The sequence below is a fragment of the Dunckerocampus dactyliophorus genome, chromosome 3, assembly GCF_027744805.1.
Source record: "Dunckerocampus dactyliophorus isolate RoL2022-P2 chromosome 3, RoL_Ddac_1.1, whole genome shotgun sequence".
Classification (NCBI taxonomy): Eukaryota; Metazoa; Chordata; class Actinopteri; order Syngnathiformes; family Syngnathidae; genus Dunckerocampus; species Dunckerocampus dactyliophorus.
In genome coordinates, this window is record NC_072821.1 from 10,546,832 (window position 1) to 10,549,700 (window position 2,869).

General features: G+C 39.1%; 1 protein-coding gene across 1 annotated transcript in view; it reads right to left on the reverse strand.

Moving 5' to 3' along the window:
- Window positions 1-2,869, reverse strand: part of wt1b (WT1 transcription factor b) — a 66,296-nt gene that overhangs the window by 62,168 nt on the left and 1,259 nt on the right. The gene's annotated exons all lie outside the window — the stretch shown is intronic.

Here is a 2,869-nt window from a genome sequence, read left to right on the forward strand (position 1 = left end):
CGCAGAACGCCGCTCTATCAACGCTCGCGTCACCGCTAAACCAACGTTCGCTACCTTTAAACCAACACTAAAGCAACGCCGGCTTCAGCGGTGCACCGCTAGGACAACACCCGTGTTTTCGATTTTTTTTTCCCCATTTTGTGCGCGGTTACGAGCGGTGATGAATTTTTTTCACCGCTCCAGGAAAGCTACAGCAAAGTTCGGGCGGTGTGACCGGGCCTTTAGATTAATCAATTGTATCACTGTTTTAACACCAATAAACTACACACAGCAAATGTCTTTTGCACAATTCATGACAGGACTCAATACTTGCACACTGCACTGGGGTGCAGCTTGCACCTCTATTCTGAATATCAGAACATGGCAAACTGATTTCACGTATTGGTGGGCATCACCAGTTCAAATGATCCAAATCCAAACAAAAGCATGAAAATACAGCATTAGGCCTATCTGTAAACCACATCTTAAGGTAGGTTACAACATATTAGACTACAACTTACTACACAGGCTGACACCCTCTGGCTTCACCTCACAGGACACTGGCAATCGAACAACTAGCTTGCCAACTCCAGTCACAGTATTTTCCTCCTTTTTGATTTATTAGGTTTAGGTGTCGACCAACAATGAAAAATTGTTGTCTGACCGCCTTTTAGTGCTCTTTTCATTTTTCCGCGGTTCTGGTGTCTCCATCCATGCCAAACATACAGCAAATAGTGAACATTAGGTAGAGAAAGCGGGTTGGGTAGTACCAAGTATTCAGCGGTTTACCGATCATGACAGTGTGAATGCCTGACACTAAATCACATTCAATCCACATTTTTGCCAACACTTTGCCTTTAATTTAAAAGGCTCTGCTCTTAAACTTTTGATCAGCTGATGAACAGCCCATGTCCTTTTAATGGTTGTTTGCAATAAATTGCTTACTCAAAATGTTTTTGTCTCAGTCCCATTTCTTCTTTTTGCATTTTGAAGCTCTGCAAAGAACTTCCTTAAGATACAACAGTGCAAAATGTAAATTCTTGCAATTTTTCAAGTGATCTTAAAATTTTATTTGGAGTGTATATATTAGGGGTGGGGGAAATAATCGATTCTTAGATGCGGCGCAATGCGGACATTGATGATTATTAATCAATTCATAAATGTCAATCTATACTGATGGAACAAAAAAAACAAAAGGAACAAAAAGACGGAAAGCGGCAGTGCCGCCCAGTTTGATGGCGCACCTACGTGTAAGACGCCAAAATGGCTGAGCGTAAACTCCGATCCGCACCCGCTGGATTTTAAGCGAGTGTCTGGAAGCACTTTGGCTTTCACGTAGTTGAAGGTAAAAATTAGCTCGAAAAGAGACAGACAATATGCAAGCTTCATCATATAAGCTTAAAATATTTTGGGAACACGACAAATATGAGAAACCGCATAGCATGTTTCCACTCGAACCAAAGGGAAAACCAGCCAGCTCAAGTTGCTGCCAACCAGAGAACCATCAAGTAGGAGACAACTAATTTTCCACCCAACTCGGAAAAGGCGAAGCAAATCACAAAGTCCAACTTTTTTTGTGAATGATTTGTGGCCGTATTTCATTGTTGAGAAGCAGGGCTTTTGTGCTTTGGTGCATACTTTGAAACCCAGATAAAACGTCCCATCGCAACTTTATTTCACTGACATTGCAATTGTAAATAAGGGCAGCCTAGTTTTTTTGGTTATTCATAATATACTGACGTCTGCAAGCATTATTCTTGTATGAGAGCCGCTGGTACAGAAATCTATATTTTGAATGAAAGACGTTTTTGACTTTGCTGTAGAGCAAAAATATTATTTTGTCAGAGATTCTATGCTCAGGATTTGAGTTTGAATTCAGAAGTCTATTATTTATTAGTGAATAATTGCAGATTTTTAAAATGTTGGTTACTCAAAATATGCGGAAGTTTGTTAATTTTATACATGCTGCTACTGGCGCACTTTACTTTTCCTGCTGGTTCTGTGCAATGGGAAATATGTTGGTACATGTTGGTACATTAAAAAGAATGGAAGTAAATTAATGTGTTTCGTGTTTATTTTAATTGTGGATCATTACAAATAATCTTTGTTTTAGTAGTACACAGTGAGTAAACAGAAATTATATATAGAAAAAAATTATGCATGAAAAATCTGACAAACTATTGATCGCAGGCCTGAATCGTAATCGCATCGAATCGTGAGGTGTCCGGAGATTCCCACACCTAGTGTATATATATATATATATGTGTGTGTGTGTGTGTGTGTGTGTGTGTGTGTGTGTGTGCTGCCTAGCAAAAAAAAGTTCCGCACCAGGAAGAAGGAAATTAGCTCGCTGCTGCTTCTGCCAACTCTCCTTGTCATTTGACTGCTACAGTATGTGGACCAGCAAAATCCTAGTGGTAGATGTGTTGCTATTTATTATTGGCCAGCTTTTGGGGTGCAAATGGCTAAGCCCAATGCATTCTGGCTCGTAACAAATGAGGGGTCAATAATGAGGGCAAACGAGGCAAATGTGTGATGTCACCAGGTAAAAATCTGATTTTGAGAAGAAAAAAAAAATTATAGGGAACTCTTTGAAAATGTATGTTTTAACTTTTAATCTATCATTGTATACTCAATTATTCATTCATTCTTTCAAATGAAGAGGTTAATAAAAAATGACATATTATTCATATTAACGAGACCACCTTCTTTCTTTCTCTCTCTCTCTCATTGTGTTTTCATTCAACAATTTTCCTTATGCAAAAGTGTAAGTCAGCTTTTTTGGGGGGGGCAGGTTTACAAAACACCGGCGCGTCTCTTTGTGAATTATTGCAGAGAGTTGTGAAACCAGTTTTTCTTTCTTCAAGGACTGAGTTACCTTTCCTCTAAG